A 20,052-nucleotide genomic window follows, 5' to 3' on the forward strand; every position below is an offset into this window, starting at 1 on the left:
AGCAAGGCATGGAACAGGCTCTCTAGAGTGAAGTCTAATCTTAACAGGAGCTGAACATTGATGGGAATTAATCAGTGTGTCCTTTGCCTTGATGACCTGTGGCTTCAGTTTCCTTTGTTCTACCACGAAAGCACATGGTAACAGATCCTATAGGTATAAGTTAACAGAGGTGGTCACCTTTTAAGTCGTATAAGTGTGGCAGTAACTGTGGACAGATGAAAATAAAAATCTGTGGTCTACTGTAGTTGGTGAGGTGGGCTGGGCTGTTCACTGTGTTGTGCAGATGGGCAGGGGACACAAGGTACCCCAATCTCCAGGTAACCAGTATACTGTGGTGTCTGTGCTTCAGAGCTGGGTAGTATGGCCTGAAACTTATTTGGTTACTGAATGAGCTTTAAGGTGTTAAGAACTAGGGGTTTGAATCCCAGTAGTTTTACTGAGGGACCTTAAAGCAAGTGGCTCACTGACTTTTTAGGGTTTTTCTTTTGGCCTGGGCATTGTCCTTGGACACTTTTTGCTCAAGGCTAGCACTCTGCTACTTGAGCCACAGAATCACTTCTGGCTTTTTCTGTGTATGTGGTACTGAGGAATGGAACCCCGGGCTTTGTGTGAGGTAGATGAGCACTCTACTGGTAGGCTATGTTCCTGACAACTTTTTAATTTTTTAACATCATAAAATGGAAATAATAGAACATTTTTTTCTTTTGTTGGTGGAATTGAGATAATATATGAAAAGTGTTTTGGCATAGCATAATGATCAACAAATGGTAGTGATTACTGCTGTTATTGTTGATTCATTGTACGTCAAGATGCCTCTGCTGGATATGATCTTGTTCTCAGATAAATCTGCTTGCATACCTTCAGCTTGTTTCTTTCTAGGATGTACATCCAATCCTTGAGGGAGCCAAGAAGACAGAAAAATTGATCATGCTGTAACTGTGCTTTGCAATAGGCCCACATGCCACCAGCTCTCAGTCTGACAAGAGTGCAGCAGCACAAGGAGAGGCATGATGAAATGGGGGACAGCGAAGGGGTACATGAAACCCAGGTTTTGCTTGTCTTTTATTTTATCCACATCTTTTCATTTCTTTAACTTCTTCAAGTTGACACCCGTGAAGTCTTTAGTTTCAGAAGGTACATAATCATACCACTAATGCAGGTAGGGGCAAAGGCTTCTCTCGGAAATTAGCCAGATTGAGTAAACTTGGCTAAGCCAGGAGTACCCTAGGATATCTGAAGATCTCAGTCCCTGAAGCATGCCAATGTATTTTAAAATTTCTGAGCCAATTTAGGCCTCACTAGCCTGGGAAAAGAGAGAGCAAACTGCCCACACTCCTCTCAGACCAGTGTATCTTGGACACATCTGCCCAGACTCCTTCTGGCCTCACAGAACCCTTTCTTCCCCAGACTACCTTCTTGACCTGGAGGTCAGAATTGATTTTAAAAGTTAACTGTATTGCTGGGTGCCCGTGGCTCACACCTGTAGCCCTCACTACTAAGGAGGCTGAGATCCCCATCTTTGTTCAAAGTCAGTCAAGGCAGGAAAGTTCCTGAGACTCTTGGTTCCAATTAACTACCAAAAGCAGGAATGATAGCTGAGGCTCAAGCTTCAGAGTGCTAGCTTTGATCAAAAGAGCCTCACCTAGACCCTAAATTCAAGCCCTAGGACTGACACACCCAAAAAGTTAACTGTATCCTAATGTCTCCTTGCCTAGGTTTCCAGGAGCCTCCCAGAGGACCTTTGGATCCCTTACTGTAACTTAATAGGCCAACTTGATATAGCCCTGCTTGACTTTGAGTCTGTTCTTTGTTTGACTGACCATAACTTGTCTAATATGTCCCAGCTAGCACCTTTGTCATGGAGCCTCATTTGCCTGTGTGCCTCTTCCCAGGTTTAAGTGTTGCTGGCTGACTCAGGGTGGAATTCCTTCATCAGGTTACTTTTAGTACATATCTATTATGCTTTCTAAGTCTTGCTCAAGAGAGACCAACTTGTTAGGCCTTTAACTGATTAAAGAAAACAATGAGCTTTACTATAACCGATTTAAATTAAGTTAATCTCAATTAAAAACATCCTAATGGAAGCACCTAGAATGTTAGGCCAACAATCAATGCATTTAATGCCCAGGCAGGTTGACTCACAAAAGTAACCATCATAATGTGTAACATTTGAGATTGTCTGTTTTCACTTGGCAGAATTTGAGTCAGTAATTTTTTTTTAATTGCTAAGTGATATTCCACAGTGTGGATATTTATCCATTTGTCTTTTTGATAGACATCTAGGTTGCTTGTAGTGTTTGACTCTTAGGAATAAAGCTACTATGCACAGTCCATACTTTTTGTATGAACCTATACCTTCTTTTCTCCAGGGTAGTTTCTGGCTAATATGGTAGTTGTGTATTTAGGTTTTCAGAGATTGTGATACTATTTCCCCAGAAGGGAAATACTATTTTTCCAGATTTCCCAAATATTTCACCAAAAATGTGGGAATGACCTAATTTCCCCTCATTCTCATTAACATTTTATATTGTCATTATTTTTTGTTTTAGCCATTCTGAATGCTATGCAATGATAATCTCATTTTGGTTTTAATTTACATTCCTTTAATGGCCAGTGACATTGAATATATATTTTATCACTTGTCATATGCATATCCTCTTTGGTGAATTATCTGTTCATGCCTTTTGTTCATTTTCTTTGGATTTCTGCTGTTTACTTTTTTTAACTTTTTAAAGAATTTATTAACATTGATTTTTACATCATATTTCAAATGACGTGTTTCACAAACAAGTATTCAAGAAGGGAGTCTATATAAATGCTGTTTACTTTTTTAGTTTTTTTTTTTCTTTTTTTTTTTTTTTGCCAGTCCTGGGCTTAAGCTCAGGGCCTGAGCACTGTCCTTGGAGTTTCTCAAAGCTAGAGCTCTACCACTTGAGCCTCAGCACAATTTTTGGCTTTTTTTTATGTATGTGGTACCAAGGAATCGAACCCGGGTCTTCATGCATGCTAGGCAAGCACATACCACTGGGCCAAACTCTCGGCCCCTTTTTTTCTTCTTCTTCTTTTTTTTTGTCAGTCCTGGGCTTTGAACTCAGGCCCAGGGCTCTGTTCCTGAGCCCCTCTGTGCTCTAGGCTAGAGCTTTACCACTTGAACCACAGTGCCACTTTCTGTTTTCTCTGTTTATGTGGTACTCAGGAATCAAACACAGGGCTTCATGTATACTAAGCAAGCACTCTACCACTAAGGCACATTCTCAGCCCCAGTTCATTCTCTTGTTCTTTCTTTCTTTTTTTTGGGGGGGGAGGGCTTATGGGGCTTGGACTCTGGGTCTGGACGCTTTCAAGACGGTACCACTCTATCCCTGAGTCTGGGCACTGTCCCTGAGCTCTTTAGCTCAAGGCTACTGCCCTACCCTTGAGCCAAGCTCCCCCATTTCCCATTTTCTAGAGGTTAATTGGAGATAAGAGTCTCAGGTCCTTTTGTGCCTGGGCTGGCTTGGAACCTTGATCCTCATACCTCAGCCTCCTGAGTAGCTAGGATTGCAGGCATGAGCCACCGAGCCCGGCTTAGTTCTTTGTATTTTTAAGGTACTAATACTAGTATTGTTTTAGAAATAGGTTTGCAAAATTTTTTTCCCACTGTAGTTTGTTTTTTAACATTTTTTTAACAAAGCAAAATATTTTAATTTTTTGGTGCTGATGTTGGGGCTTGAATTTAAATCCTTAAGCCTTCAATTGGCTTTTTGCCCAAGGCTGGTACTCTACCACTTGAGTCACCCCTCTGATTCTGGCTTTTTGCTAGTTCATTAAAGATAGGAGTCTTAGAGTTGGGGAGTCAGGGCTGACTTAGAACCTCGATCCTCAGATCTCATCCTCCTAAGGGGCTAGAATTACAGGTGTGAGCCATTGGTTGCTCGGATTAGAAGTATTAGTTTCATACTTTATTTAGGTCCATAATTCATTTTTGAGCTTTTATTTTGTATAAAATGTGGATGAGGTTAATGGACAAGGTTCAGTTGTTACAGCACCTTTATTGTAGGGACTGTCTTCTCTCTGTTGAGTTGCTTCTGAATGTTAGCTAGTTGAATTTTTTCTTCTTCTTAAGTTTTTCTTCCTTTCCTTACCTCTCCTTCCTTTCCTTCCACCCTTCCTTCCTGCCATCCACCCTGTGTGGAGATTGAATTCAGAGCTTTGTACATGTTAGGCAAGTAAGCTGGTGTCTTCAGAGGAATACATTTGTGGTATTTTTTTTTTTGGTTTATATATGTTTGTCCACATAGAACTGATTATTATAGCTATGTATAATAAATATTGAAATTGATAGTGATTTTTTCCACTTTATTGTTTTCAATTTTAATTTGTTTTTCTGTATAAATTTCAGAATAGACTTACCTTCATCTATCTTGGGCGTTTTCTAGGAATTGTATTAAAATTAAATTGTATTGATTTGTGAGGAAACTGACATCTTTGCCAAGTCTTCCAAGGCATACCTATAGTCTTCAAAGTATTTAGTTCTTTTTTGATTATTTTGATCATAGTTTTCTGGAAAAGAAATTAGAAATACTAATTTTAGTATTTGCTAAGATTGTTCAGTAAAATAATCTGAACCTGGGGATTTATTCTTGGAGGATTTAAATTGACAGATTCTGCTTCTTTAATATTTTAAGACTGTTCAGATGATCTTATTGTATAGATTGTAGCAGTTTGTATTTTTTGAAGAAGTGACATAATTTATCTAGTTTGTTAAATTTATGAATGTTTGCTCCTAATATTCCTCTATTTGATGTCTGCAAGGCCTGTTGTAATATACTGTTTTACTATAGGTACTGGCAATTTGAGTTTTCTGTCTGTTAGAAAGTTTGTATGTATATATATATAAATTTAAAATTATTATTTTAAAAGTTGTATACAGAGGGCTTACATAAGTCAGGTAATGAATATTTCTTTTTGGACAATGTCACCCCTTCTCTCTTTTTCAGTTTTATGTATTTTTTTCTTGTTTATGTACTTTTTTTCAGGAACCATTTTTTTGGTTATATCTAATTCCTATTTTACATTTTATTTTTTTCTTTCCCATATTCATTTATTAACCTCCTTTTTACATAAGTTATTGAGATAGGAAATAAAATGATTGATTTGAGACATTAATTCTCTTTTTAAACTTATACACTTCCTACTTTCATTTTCTCAGTACTGCTTATCTGTGTCATGTTGTATTTTTATTCAGGGTAATGTTGTTTTTTACTATTACACTTTTCATTGGGCCACAGATTAGAAGTGTTCAGTTTAATTCCCAAGCATTTGGAGATTTTCTGGTTATTGATTTTTAGTTTGATTCTGTTGTAGGCAGAGAAAATATAATTTGAGTTCTCTTAAATTTGCTGAGATCTGATGTATAGTCTAGCATGGTTTGTTTTTGTTAATATCCGATGAACATGTAAGAGAAATACGTATTTTGCCATTGGTAGGTAGAGTGTTTATTAGAGCCTCCTATATGGGTTGATGGTATTATTGATGGTTTTTAGTTCTTTGGTTATTTTATCAGTTGTTGAGATAGGGAGGTTGAAGTCTACAAATTAAACTATGGATTTATTCTTTACTGCCAGATGAAGGTACAAGTCCAGGTTACGCATTCAACCTCTGTTGACGTCCAAGGTAAGGGGAAGTCCTTATTAAGGAAGGTCAGGGTAGTAATTCTAGCTCCTCACAAGGTCCACTGACATTATGGTGGAAGTGAAATTCCTGACACTTCACTAAGCCTCCTCTGACAGCATCCCAGGTGGTCCTTTGCTATAGAAGTAGTCCCCAGCCCCCAAGATTTCCACTATTATTGTTGGAGAGCCTTGCACTGGGGATGAAAGTTAGGACACCTTATTTGGCTTTTTCTGAAGCAGTACTGACAGAAATGTTGGGTTTATTGTTAGTGGAATCTAGGCTCCCTTGGACTTTGTCCCAAGGGATAAGGCTACCATTTTTTGTTATTTTTGTTGGTGATTGGCTGGAATAAAGCAGTTGTCTAAAAGTCTTCTGCCTTAAGTTTTCCTTTTCCTTGTCCTTTGGCTAAAGAGAGCAGATTTGGTACAAGTGAGGGGGCTTGGTACTTGCTCGTACCAATGATATTTCTGTTTCTAGTCTAGTCTGTTATAAGTTTCATATATTTGAGTCAAAAGAAAAACCCAAGTTTGGCTGTTATTTTTCAGGTCAGGAGGTAGGTATGTGTGCGCTCTGTGGCTAGTACTCAGGTACTAACCTAGGTACTATCCTTTAGCCTTTTCACTCAGAGTTGACACTGTATCACTTTTGTCACAGATTCTTTTCTGGAATTTTGGTGATTAGGTGGAGATAAGAATCTCTAGGATTTGTCTGCCTGGGCTAGCTTCAAATAATGATCCTCAGATCTCAACCTCTTGAGTAGCTAGGATTAGACTTGAGCCAGCAGCACCTGTGGGAGGTTTCCAACCAAATTTATACTCTTCACTTTTCATAGTGTTGTTGTTTTTATTTGATACTAGTTTCTTTAGTGTTTTATTGTACATAGCAGGAGGAATAAGTAAAAATGTATCTAGTCTATTTATTGGAATTGGAGCTCTCCTACTTTTAAAAGGTTTTATGGAAGAAAACAATTCATTACAAAAACATGCATGGCATGTGTATAGATGGTATAAAGAAACCTACAAAACTCTGCTAAAAATAGAGGAAGAAAGGAGGGTGTGGTGGTTCATGCCATAATCCTTGCCCTTCAGGAGGCTGAAATCTCAGGCGTTCAAAGCCAGCCCAGGCAGGAAAGCCTTGCAAGACTCTAATCTCCAATTAAGCACCAAAAAAAGCTAGCAATGGAGTTGTGGCTCATGTGGTAGAGTGCTAGCCTTGAGCAAAAAAAACCTCACACACACACACACACACACACACACACACACACACACACACACACACACACACACACGGGAGGAAAGGATGGGAAAAAAGATCAATGAAGGAGATTAATCTGATCAAAGTACAATATATACACATGTAACATTCTCTCTTTTTCTTTTTTTTCCATAGACATAATGTTTTATTTCATAAATTAATATGTTTCTACGACATACAAACCCTTAGCCTAATTTTGATCAAGTTCTAAATACTAAGTTCCAGTGATTGTAAATAGAGATTCCCTTCTTGAACACTTGTTTGTAAAACTTGTCATTTAAAATATGATGTAAAAATCAATGTTAATAAATTCTTTAATAAAAAAAATGATGAGGTACAGGTGCTAGATCTGGGCTCTGTCCCCTAGCTTTCTTCAGTCAAGGCTGGTATTCTACCACTTGAGCCACTTTCAGCTTTTGCTGGTTAATTATAGATAGGAGTGTCTTATATCTGGCTTGAACCATGATCCTCAGATTTAAGCTTTTTTCTCCCCAGTCCTGGGACTTGAACCCGGGACCTGATTATTGACCTTAGGCTTTCTCAAGGCTAGAGCTCTACCATTTGAGCCACAGCACCAGTTCCTGGCTTTTTTTTATGTATGTGGTACTGAGAAATCGAACCTGGGTCTTTGTGCATGCTAGGCAAGCACTCTACCACTAGGCCAAACTCCTGGCCACAAATTTATTTTTAAAAAAGATGGCTAAGCGCCTGTGGCTTATGCCTGTAATCCCAGCTACCCAGGATGCTGAGATCTGAGCATCACTGTTCAAAGCCAGCCCAGGCACAAAAGTCCATGAGAGACTTTATCTCCAGTTAACCACAAGAAAACCAGAGTGGCACTGTGACTCTAGTGGTAGAGCACTAGCCTTGAGCTGAACAGTTCAAGGACATTGCCCAGGCCCCAAGTTCAAGCCCCATGACCAACAAAAGAAAAAAGAAAAAAAAATGAGAGGGGGAGTTCAACTATTAAATATAGCTACTTTAAGATATAAAAACATAACCTTGGATATATACTTTAAAGATTTTAATGTGGTAAAGTATTTTAATATAATCCATCCTTATCAAAGATTTAAATTCTATTTTTTCGTCTTTGGAGGTTGAATTGTAACATGGGTTGACATTTGCACTGAGCAGAAGACCTTAATGGACCACAAAAGGTTGATTATGAGACTGGTAAGATTACTTTTGAAATGAGGTTTTCCTCTGTTAATGGACATGGTGTTGTACTATCAACTTAGATTGAGAACTTAGATTCCAAAAATTCTTGATTGTTTTGCTTTAAAAAATGACTATTAAATAAGCACTGAGATTTGGTTTGAAAATGATAAACAGAAATGTTTGAAAATGCCACACAAAAACTATATAATCCTTTAGAAAGTGCTTGTAATTCTTCAGAACTGTGAAAATTGGGAATAAAAGTCATACTGAGTACAAGTGTATATGACAATTTGTATTTGAAAAGCCAATTTGAGTTAATGGAAAAGAAGATGAATTTTTGTTTTCACAAATTGTAAACAAACTGTTAAAGTATGTGTCCTAATAATTTATACCTTCATAAATAGATTTGATAATTCAAATTATTTAAACTCATTTGTGCTAGAAAATTTTGTGGTTGGCTATTACTCTTAAACTCTAATCTCTCTTTTTCTTTCTTTTTATATTGATATTTCCTTTCTTTTTATTGATATTTTGTAGTTCCCTATGGCATGAACGCACTTAAGTTAGCACCCTCCTGTGGGCACTCTTCTCAGAATGGATGCTTCCTTTTCATTAGCTAGGTCTCAAAATATTTGCTTTTTGAAAAGGCCTGCATGTATGGAAATAGCACAGTGAAACTCTTTGTATAATTAATAGACACTAATGAAAACTTAAAGTCCAAGCATATGAACAAATAGATTAAATGACACCAAATGAATTTAACAAAAATTCTTTCATAGCATCTAACCTTGCTCTCCCATGCTGCCACTTTGTGTCTTCCCACTCTGGTTAATCCTTATCTCATTCACACATGAATTTTAAATAATTATTTTTATCTTTGTACTTTGATCCATCTTGTGCAGTAGTGCAATTCAGGGGAAGAAAATAGGCAAAGGAGGTAGACAAATGCCAGGACAAAGCTATATCTCTGCAAGTTCTAGACAACTGGATATCATTTGCCCACTCAACATCTTCCCTTGAGTGTCTTCAAGGTTTAGTATCAATGTTATCATAAGCTCTTGATTTCTCTTTCCCCTGTCCTCAAATATGCCGCTTACTGTGAATGTACCTGTGAACATTACCATTAATTTCTGTGAAACAGGTATAATAATGCTGTTTGAGTTAAACCTTCGGGGAAGATGTGTATGTTGGGAAGACAAAGCAAATACTGTTTTGTTTTTTTTTTAAATAAGGGTAGCAGTTAATGTTGTTGTAGATGCATATTACCCTTCTAGTTTCCATCGGGTACTATTTCATCTCTACAGCACTAATGCCTATATTGGCATTTTGAGAACTTTGCCCCAGTCCAGTGGGAGACGGTGTTTTTGTCCCTCTCAAGCCAAATCTCACACTTGTGTTCCAGTTCCCTTGTTTCTGTCTCACATTTAGTGTTTGAAGTGATACACATTCTTTCCTGAAGCATCAAGAAAGATGGCCAATTTCGTCTTCTTTACTGCATGGGCTTCTTCATCACAACTCATGAACATAACGCCCTTGCATTATATTTTCTTAATGATAACCTTCAAAATATTGTCTATACTACCATCGCTGCTCATCATTCCTTTCTGCTCCCTCTTTATATTGATATTTCCTTCCTTTATATTGATATTTTGCTGCAGCTCCGCTATGGCATGAACACACCAAGTTAGCACCCTCAGTTAGGACACTACCTTCCCCTATCACTTACTATTATATTTACCCTCTGGCAACCTACTCTTTGCATTTGTTAGTATTACAAATTCATTGTGTTTATTTATTTATTGCCCATTATGGGCCTTAAATTCTGGGCCTGGATTCTGTTCCTGAGCTCTTCAGCTCAAGGCTATCACTCAACCACATTGAGCCACAGCGTCATTTCTGATTTGCTGGTGGTTATTTGGAGATAAGAGTCTCACAAACTTCTGGCTCCAGGCTGGCTTTGAACTGTGATCCGCAGATTTCAGCCTCCCAAGTAGCTAGAATTATAGGCATGAGCCATGGGTGCCCGGCTTCACTGTATTTATTTCTATTCATGTTTGTCTCTTCTAGTATAAGTTCTTTCAGGAATAGATTCTACCTATCATTTCTACTGTTGTTTTCCCAGTATACACAGTATACTCAGTAAGTGTTCATACAAAATTAAATGAATGATTTGTGACATTTCAAGAAGCATTACATTTGCTGATTTCTTCATAATTAAATTCATAAAACTATTCAAAATTCTTAAACACACCATTTGCTAGAATAACCTGAAATATAATGTCTAGGTTTGAGTCTCAGTCTTGTTTCACTTGGGTTAAATTCTCTGGGTCTCAGTTTCCCCATCTGTAAAATGGGACTTAGAACTGGGTTTGTGTGGATGAAGTGAGTGTATATGCAAAGTACATGTCATGTTTGGATAAGTGCTAGGTTATAATTATGCTATATTATTGAATGTATATATATATGAATTTCATATATAGGTATATAGGTATATTTTATTAAAAAGCAACTTCTTTTTGCAAGTTTTCAATAAGGGCATTGGGAAAGCAAATAGGGGTGAAGGATTGATGTTGCTTCAGGATTTCCCTCAATGAAAACATTGTTCTCTTTCAAACCAGTGTCTCTTAGAATTAGACTCAGGAAGCAGTTCAAAAGCATCATTTCTTCCCCACTGAGAACAGGTTTAATTCACACCGATTTCCCACTAGGGAGAGAGTTACAAAGTACGTCTTCAAACTTTTGAAGAGCTATAGGACATCCACCTACTGTAACAGTTTTTTTTTTTTTTTTGCCAGTCCTGGGCCTTGAACTCAGGCCTGGACACTGTCCTTGGATACTTTTGCTCAGGGCTAGCACTCTGCCACTTGAGCCACAGCACCACTTCTTCGGTGCATACACCTTTTCTGTGTATGTGGTACTGAGGAATTTAACCCAGGGTTTTGTGTATGCTAGGCGAGCGAGCACTCTACCACTAGGCTATGCTCCCAGCCCCATCTATAACAGTTTGACAATGAAAGATGCTGATGAATTTTGTTCAGCTTTAGAAGAACAGTTGGCAAGGTGAGAGGCAGCCTCACAGGAGTTAGGAAAGTAAGCCTCACTCAGATTCCGCCACCTTTTTCCAGACTATTGAACAACTGCCATAGTGACTTCACACACATTGCTACTTTATCATTATAACATTATTAAAGTAGCTATTACTTTCAGTTACCAATGGGAAGTCCAAAGCTCAAAGCATATGAAGATCTGTTCCAAGATTTTGTGCCTGATTAGTGGCAAGGCTGTGATTATATTCTACCCTTCAATGAATACATGTAGATTGTGTTCTACATTCCAGGACTCCAGCTGGTGGTGAAGCAATCAAAAAAGATTCTTATTTTTTAGGAATTTATGTTCTACAGAGACAGGAATCTGTTTGAGAGCCCATTCTAAGAGCAACTCAGATTTCCTGAATTGACATTAGGACAGTGAACAGTAATTTGTTTTTTTTCTTTTGGCCAGTCCTGGGCTTCAGCTGAGGGCCGAGCACTGTCCTTGGATTTTCTCAAGGCTAGAACTCTACCACCTGAGCCTCAGCACCACTTCCGGCTTTTTTTTTTTCTATGTATGTGGTACCCAGGAATTGAACACGGGTCTTCGTGCATGCTAGGCTAGCACTCTGCCACTAGGCCAAACTCCCAGCCCCTAGTGAACAGTAATTTTATAATTGCAACTAATTATCAGTACTTAACGGATATACACACTCTTTTGCTTAGCTTTTTCTTTAAAATATCAGGTTCTTGGCTGGCAATGTGGCTTAGTGGAAAAGTGCTTGCCTGGCATGCATGAAGCCCTGTGTTCAATTCCTTAGTAGAAAGCTGCAAGTGTCACTGTGGCTCAATTGGTAGAGTGTTAGCCTTGATCAAAAGAAAAAGCAGCTCAGGGACAATGCCTAGGCCCCGAGGTCAAGCCCCAGCACTGGGAAATAATAAAACCGCACATCAGGTTCTCTTTGTCTTTAGGTTTCCTCTTTTCTGAGGGAGATGAGTGATGAACAGTAGTTGCCACTAGGCCTGTTTGACAGAGGAAGAGTTGTAAGGTCTGTGACAAGCTAGAGAGGCTGCTGCTGATGGTGTAGCTAAGCAGTTGTAGATAGTTTGGTCACTATGTAAGCCATGAATAAAACTAAAATAGTCATTTTAGTTCTTCCTGAGGTGAATCACAAATAGAAAACTGGGAACGGAGGACCAGAGAGATAGGCAGGAATTGTCAGAGCATGTTCTCTATCATCCATTTTTTTTTTTTTGCCAGTCCTGGGGCTTGAACTCAGGGCATGAGCACTGTCTTTGGGCTTTTCTCAAGGTTAGTGCTCTATCACTTGAGCCATAGCACCACTTTAATCTTTCTATCCTTTGTGTCATCCTGTTAAGTCTATGGATTCCAGGAAAGGAATCATATTTTATAATACAGATTACTTAGTTTTATATTAATCACTGTATATGTTTCCTGTAGCAAAGTCTTTAAGGGGAGCTAAAAGATGGGTCACTGCTGATATCATATGTGCCATTGGAGAAGCTGAGAATCTGATCAGCATGGTGATTTGAGGAACTTGAGTTAGTGTTATAAGTTCTAGCCATCTCATCCTAGGTTGAGACTTTTGTTTTATTTCAAACTGGGAGATCCACATTTATTTTTGAGGGTCTTTGTACATGCTAGACAAGCACTTTACCACTAGGCCAAGGTTTGATTCCTCGGTACCACATACATAAAAAAGCTGGAGGTAGTGCTATGGCTCAAGTGGTAGAGCACTAGCCTTGGGAAAGCCCAAACAGTGCTCTGACCCTGAGTTAAAAAAAATTGGGTTTGCAATTCTTGAATCATCCCAGTTTAGTTAAGTCTATTAAAAGTCTTGAGACTAAGTGAAATGAACTCTAGGATACGGAAAAAGTCTGTTTCTAGCCATTTTCCAATTAGATATGCTTAAATTGTTACGCTATTCTGTAGCATCTTTCTGTTTGAGTGTCTCTTTAATGCCTGTAGGTTAATCATTTTCAGACACTGTGCTATTTTCTGTCATTGCCTTGAAAACCGTTTGCAGCACATTTGTGGGGTGCCAAGGGAGGCTTATGAGATTGACATACAAAGTAGGAGCAAAGATCGGGAGGTCATTATTGAGGTTAACAAACAATGTTGCTCTGTGCTGTTGACTAATGGGTCACCCATGAAAGGAGCAATGTCAGGGAGAAACAGTTCTATGTCAGCTGTTTACCACCGAGTTCCAGGAATGTACTGTAACAAGCAGATGGTGAAACGCAGTGGTGGGCAAGTTGTTGACCCAGGTACTCTTTTGTCTCACAGATCTCTAAGAAACACAATCAGCTTCAGTTAGCCCCAGTCTCCCCAGCAAAATCCCAGATGCATGCATTAGTAATAATTTAGATTCCTAGCGTCTCTTCAGATACATTGAGAGCCAGTAATATTTAATGTCCTCTCCCTTAAAACTTGAAGTCACCTCCTATCACTTATTGGTGGATAGTGGAAAGAAGAAGCTCTCACTCTCACACATACTCTCTCATGCTCTTTTTAGTAATTGAAATGAGTACATAAAAGATTGAAGTTCACAGTATTGTAGAAAACACAGATTTATAGTCGACTCTAAGAGCATCTCTGGTTATTCAGGGTAGCTACAGTGTGCAGTCCTAGATGGTAGTAGCCTCTTTATTCTCAACATACAGTGTTTGCCCTGGAGCTGCATCCTGCTTCTCCCATTGTTTTTCTGGGTTGTCTCAAACTCTTCTCAGCCCATGCTGAATATTTTCAAAAATAGAGAAGCCTCTTTCTTCTACCCTGGGCCATATCAAGGATCCAGCCAAACATTGGGTTTATGCTGTTGTCATTTACATAGGGCATTATCTTTGTTTCCACCAATAGGAGCAGAAAGTTTCATCTAAGTGGTCAGCTAGGGAAGGTACTGCTGGGGAGTCTCCAGAGCCCCATGCTTCAAGGTTGTTGAGGCTCTCCAAGTTGCCTGAACCATGTGGCCACTTGGGGTTGCGGTCTCTGAGAAGTTATTTAACTTATCTAGAGATCTATCATTTTGTGTGTTCAGGAAACAGGAAATACCACAGTCCTTGCTGAACAGCATTGTCTCTTGCTGAGCAGCATTTTGAATGTTTCTAAGAGGTTAGTATTCTGAGTGACAAATACCTTTAGTTCATTTCTGGTTATTATAATCTTGGTCAAGAGGAAGATCTTATATTAGAACAGATCTGATCCTTTTGTCTTTCCAAAGAGCAACCCACCTTTCTTGCTGTGTGCAAATTCACTTACCATCTTTCCTAGGAGAAAGAAATAGACTAGGGAAGATACTATGAGTTTGCCACAGAAGCTACTTCCTGATTGGTAGGGTTAAATTAGATACTAAATAAGAACATTTTTGTAAACTTTCATTGAAGTAGAGTTATATTGATTTTTAAAAGTTCATTAAAGATTTGCCGGGAGTTTGGCCTAATGGTTAAAGTGCTTGCCTAGCATGCATGAAGACCTGGGTTTGATTCCTCGGTACCACATACATAGAAAAAAGCCGGAAGTGGTGCTGAGGCTCAAGTGGTAGAGCTCTAGCCTTGAGAAAGTCCAAGGACAGTGCTCAGGCCCTGAGCTCAAGCCCAGGACTGACAAAAATAATCTACATATATATATATATATCATTAAAGATGAATGATGAGCAGGACAATATATAGTCCAGAAGTATCAATCCCAAACAGCCCCAATAGAAATATGAGGTTAAACAACAGAAGGTCAACAAAAACTGATTTAATCTTCACAAAAAGAAGATAGAGGAAAATAAAAATTTTGAATATCAAGAGTGACACAGGCAATAACAAACATTTCCCTTTTTAGATATATATATATATATTAGTGTTACTCTTTTTTGTTGTTGTTGTTGGTTGTGGGACTTGAAACTCCTAGCCTGGGCATTGTCCCTGAGCTTTTCAGCTTAAGGCTAGCAGTCTACAGCTTGACCCACAGAGCCACTTCTGGTTTTCTGGTGGTAGTTAGGATTACAGGGGTGAGCCACTGGTGCCCAGCTAATCGTATTCTTTTTACAGGTGCATTCTGAAGTGCTCTAAACTTTCTCCTAGTTTGTTGGACAAATAAGATCAGCTGTTGATAAAACTTACAAAATCTGGTAGGGAAACACAATTGTGAAGCAGGTAGGGGATTCTTATACCCCTCCACTTAAAATAAAAAGAAAACAGAAGTTTGGAAAGGTTAATTTGCCTAGGGCTTTCCAATTCATGTAATACATTCTAACTACTTTAATTAGGAATAAGGTCCCACTCTCAGCTTTCCCTATTTCACTCCTTTTTTGGCCAGTCCTAGAGCTTGAATTCAGGGCCTGGGCACTGTCCCTGAGTTTCTTTTGTTCAAGGCTAGCATTCTATCACTTAGCCACAGCACCACTTCTGGCTTTTTCTGTGTATGTGGTACCAAGGAATCAAACCCTGTGCTTCATGAATGCTAGGCAAGTATTCTACCACTATGCAACACTTCTAGCCCTCCCCCACCCTTTTCACTTTTCCTTTTAGTTTCAGGCCCAGGAAGAACCTGCTCCCAAGATGCTGTCATTGATACATGAAGCATTACTTCTGATGTCTCAGATACTATTACTTGGTGTGATATATTACTGTGGATTCTTTGTTGGAAAGGAGAGATTATTTTTTTATTTATTTTTATTTCAATGTATAGAGGAGTTACAGTTATATTCGCAGATAGAAGGTGCATTACTTCTTATACATTGATATCCCTCCTTATGTTTTTGTCCCATTTCCCTCCCCCCCTCATTTTTCCCCTCCTATTTCAAATAAACAGGTAAACATCTATATAATATACCAGGTAATAAAGTGGGATACAGTAACAGTATGAGATTAACCAAAGGGCAAAACAAGAGAAGGGAGAAAAACATAATACATAAAGAATAACAGTCACTTATAATTAACCTCTTGTTTCCATGTCCTGGAGGTTCATTAATTTGGCCTCATCCTATATGGCCTTGTGTATCTAGAGTTTGAGCTATTGTAATCCTCTGCTAGGAGAGTTTTGGATGTGTACTAATTATTATAGATGAGGGAAACCATTGAGCCTATGTTCCTTTGGGTCTGGCTTACTTCGCTTAATAGGATTTTTTCCAATAAGGAAAGATTATTTTTCACCTACTAGTTATAGTTGGAGCATTTTAGTAGAAAAAAACAGGATACTAGAATTCAAAAGAGCTGGCTTACTCAGATTCGGTAACTGATCACTGTTAATATCTTGAACAAAGTTGTTCTAGCTCTTGAGCTTTAATTCCCCCCATTCCTTTTTTAATTTACTCATTCATTTATTCACCTACTCTACAAGTTTTTTTTTAACATTCTTACCATGAGCAAACCCCACTCCTTTTTTAAAGAAAGAAGTTTGAACTCAGAACCTTATGCTTGCTAGGCAACCACTTGAACCCACACTCTAGTCCTTTCTGCTCTGTTTTAAAAAGACTCTGTTTTTTTCGGTGGTAGTGTGTTTCGAACTCCCTTGACTTTCCAGTATGTTGATAATAGCCATCTCTTCTTAGAAGTTCTTCATACCTTACTCTTTGGTCACCCATCAATCTTTAGACTGTTTATCATTGTCTTTGACCTGCATTTTTCTTTTTCTTTTTTTGCTTTTGCCTTCTCTGCCTCCTTGAAGCATAGGAGGCTGCAGATTCTCCAGGGCAGGGAAAATTTCTCCATCAGCGTGCACCATGCAATGTGAAACATCAGATAAACAGCTGGCATGTGGCAAGGACCTGCTAGGTGAGCGCTAGTGGCTCATTAAAGGCCACAACATAACTTCCTTGAATACTTTATTAAAAAACATGGCATATAAATGGCTAAGGTCTTTTAAGTTCTTAATACGTAAAAATGATTAAGGCAGTCTAAGTAAAGTAAACTGAACCAATGACCATTGACATGTTAAAACACTGCCATAGCCGTGTACCAGTGGTTCACACCTGTAATCCTTGCTCCTCAGGAAATTGAGATCTGAGTATTACATTAAAAGCCAGTCTAGACAGGAAAGTCCATGAGATTCTATGTCCAGTTAACCATCAAAAAGCTAGAAGTAGTAATGTGGCTCAAGTGATAGTGTTAGCCTTCAATAAAATTGCTCAGGGAGAGCACCAAGCCCTAAGTTCAAGCACCAGATTAATAGACATAATTCCCTTTCCCCCAAATATGCCATAAAACACAACCAAAACACAAATGGAGTTGTTGGGGAAAGGATTTTGTTAATTTCTTCTGAACTCTGTATCACAGCAGGGCAAGTGTTTTATCTGTACACATCTACAAGACAGTATGTTCAGATGAATACTGCTTTGAAATGAATGTGGCTTATAAAAAAGTTTTGCTTGAAACTGTTACTGAACTTGGTTGCTTTTGAGTTTGAGGTGTGTATGATACGAATTTCTCATATTGTAAAGGACTGGGGATCAGTTTTTGGGTGATGTGGTAGCTGGAAACTGAGGTTTGCAGTATCTACTGGCACCCACTGAAGTTTCTGGAATGCCACACAAGGTCACTATCACTTACCTGGATGAAGCCAACAACAGGACCCCAAGTTATGGACACTTGGTGGCTACTTACATTGCTTTAATATTGGAAGATGCTGTAGTTTTACAGCTTTTCCCTCTTTGTGTTTATCCTCAATTATTGAAATGGATAGTGTATTCCATGCTGAAGAAAGGTATGGACTTTTTTTGGGGGGGGGTGGGTCACGGGGCTTGAACTCTGGGCCTGAGTGTTGTCCCTGAGCTCTTCAGCTCAAGGCTACCACCCTACCCATTTCCCATTTTTCTAGAGGTTAAATGGAGGTAAGTGCTTCATGGTCTTTAGTGCCTAGGCTGGCTTTGAACCTCGATCCTCAGATCTCAGCCTCCTGGGTAGTTAGGATTACAGGCGTGAGCCACCACACCCGGCAGGCAGTTGTAGTTATGTTTTTTTTTTCTTTTTAACAGCCAGAAAATTTTCAAAAACAGAACTAAGCTTCTCTTACTTACCTAGCTCCAAATCTTGTGAGGACTGAAAAAAAAAATCAGTTACAAACTTGGTTTTTTATCAAACTGGAACACTTAATAAAATGAACAAAGTCTAGGAACATGACTTCTAAAGGATCTGCCTAGCAACCAGTGGAAGGCTCTTGAGTTCAAATCCTAGCACTTCCAACAAATAAACTGAGAACTTATCCTCTATTAGTATCAGGTGTAGTATTAAGTGTATCTCAACATCTACCCAAGGGAGCACCATCTCCAGTGGCCTTCAGTGTTTTGTGGAAAACTTACTATGTTGTTGAGGTTATTTTTGGCTGTATTGCTTTGACTGGTGATAACTTTGGTCTGTATTAGTTAATAGGCTCCAATTGTGAATCGTTGTTCTGTGTGCTTCTGCTCAAGCAATGCTTTCTAGCTTTATCTTTCATCAAATGGGACCAAATAAATGATAATCTGGGATCATTTGATCAGAACGTATTTTTGTTATGCCTGCTCTTTACAAAGACTTCACTTGGTGATTTAACTTTGAATGTTGGAAACCAACTTTGAGGTTTTTTTTTTTCCTTGATTTTTTTTTTTAATAGAGTTGACCTTAAGTTGGTATCACAGAAAAAAAAGCCATCAGGTAGGTGCGGTGGCTCATGCCTGTAGTCCTAGCTACTCAGGAAGCTGAGATCTGAGGATCTTGGTTCAAAGACAGCCTGGGGACTAAAATCTTATCTCCAGTTAATCACCAGAAAATGGGAAGTGGCACTGTTGCTCAAAGCGTAGGGCAGTAGCCTTGAGTTGAATGAAGGTAGCCCTGAGCTGAAGGGCTCAGGGACAGTGCCTTACATGGTAGAGTGCTAGCCTTGAGTAAAAGGAGCTCAGGGACAGTGCCCAGGCCCTGAGTTCAAGTTTGAGAATCAACAAATGATTACATGGAAAAATGGAGCCAAGATGCTGAAATATAATTTTAACAAAAACCAAAACGAATATTAAAATATTTTTCACATTATTGAGGACTTTGTATCTTCACAAGTAGAGCTTTTGATATCTAGACTGTTCATAATGACCCTGGCATTTCTTAGCATCTGTTTCACATTTTCCATCTGTACTGGGAGCTGGTGACTTTATTTTTTGTGAAAGACTTCAGGAATCTTAAGCTAAGCATAATGAAACCCATGAATGTTTCTGATTCTGGAAAATATTAGAAAGATTATGATGCTGCCTATTTAGAATAATACACCATCTTTCATATCAAAAGATTTGTGAAAAAACATAGAAAACAAGAGTAACAAATTCTTCCACTGTTATCTGCTTCAGATGATATCATTTTACTGTCTTCCTTCTTTTTTTCCAAAATGTTCCTTTTATTAAGTGAGCAAGAAAATACATGATTGAACAACTTGAAACTACAAGGGTGGCCTTTACAGGACTGAATAAAACAATAAATTCACCAGAAGGCATGTGTCAGTATCCTACAAGGAAATGTCATGCAACATTCAGTGACGGATATTATACAGAAGTCAGAGACTATTAGAGAGGTCTCAGAACTGTTGTCACTTAGAAGGTTATTAGTACCAAAATTTCATTAGGCTAGTTTGGCAAAAGGATATTTTACTGTTGCTTACTCTTTTTTAATCACCTAAAACAGAAAACAAAGTTCAGAATCCTCTCCCCACATCAAAAAACATAACTTAAAATGATGGATCCTTATCTGTATAAATCTAAGAGCTTTGAGATGCTACCTTTCTCAAGATTCTGTAGGTCAATCTCCCTTCCAGTTCTGCAGTGTGTGATGTTGCTTCATGGAACAAGAGAGAACAGCCAGGGCCAGAGACATATGATAACCTACATAATGATCTTTTAGGAAGGAAATCTATAGTTTTATTTTCCTTATGAAAGTAAAGCTACACTTGCATGATACAGACTTTGGAGACAGCTTTGTCTTGATATTG

General features: G+C 38.5%; 1 long non-coding RNA gene across 2 annotated transcripts in view; it reads left to right on the plus strand.

The window, feature by feature from the left end:
- LOC150068535 (uncharacterized) overlaps positions 1-20,052 on the plus strand; it is a 154,309-nt gene that overhangs the window by 62,794 nt on the left and 71,463 nt on the right. The gene's annotated exons all lie outside the window — the stretch shown is intronic.

The sequence above is a fragment of the Megascapheus bottae genome, chromosome 1 (genome assembly GCF_031878675.1).
Source record: "Megascapheus bottae isolate mThoBot1 chromosome 1, mThoBot2.hap1, whole genome shotgun sequence".
In the NCBI taxonomy this organism is placed as follows: Eukaryota; Metazoa; Chordata; class Mammalia; order Rodentia; family Geomyidae; genus Megascapheus; species Megascapheus bottae.